This window comes from Penaeus monodon, chromosome 22 (genome assembly GCF_015228065.2).
Source record: "Penaeus monodon isolate SGIC_2016 chromosome 22, NSTDA_Pmon_1, whole genome shotgun sequence".
Taxonomy (NCBI): Eukaryota; Metazoa; Arthropoda; class Malacostraca; order Decapoda; family Penaeidae; genus Penaeus; species Penaeus monodon.
Window position 1 is genome coordinate 26,552,022 of NC_051407.1, and position 555 is coordinate 26,552,576.

The following is a 555-nucleotide window of genomic DNA, read 5'->3' on the forward strand; positions in this document are numbered from 1 at the left end:
GTGATTGGATCCATTATTTGCAATTTAGATAATGACATAGGCGGAGCAACAGGAATTCCATTCACGAAAGAAAAGCAAAATGGAATGCTGAAAACTGAAACGTGACTGATCTTAATATCGGCAAATGAGAGGTCTGAGGTGGGAGTGAGTGCGTTGGCAAAATTCGAAAAAAACAGCTTGTGTGACATCGAAGTATATTTACAGCCATTAACAGTGTATTGAAAGTCAGAGAGTTGAATACACAGTCAAATCGCCATTGAGTTTAGTATATTACACTATCGACAGATTTATGCTGTGCGAGAGATTTTTGCATTGCAAAAAATCTTTCGTAATTACAGAGCTGTGTATCTCTATAAATAAATTAATAGCAGCAATTATAAGAGATATATGCGTAACTGAAATGTCAAATTCTTTTGTAACATGAAAGACCTGCGTTACAACAAAGAGGGAATATACGTGCCATACACACACAGGTGTATTTGTCCTTTTTGTTTGTGATTCCATGGGACTGTTGTTTATAATACTTAATGTATGGTGACAAATGAGTCACGGACA

At 36.0% G+C, this 555-nt stretch overlaps 1 protein-coding gene across 1 annotated transcript in view; it reads right to left on the reverse strand.

Moving 5' to 3' along the window:
• The window catches only part of LOC119587051, a 36,603-nt gene that overhangs the window by 31,714 nt on the left and 4,334 nt on the right, over positions 1-555 (reverse strand). The gene's annotated exons all lie outside the window — the stretch shown is intronic.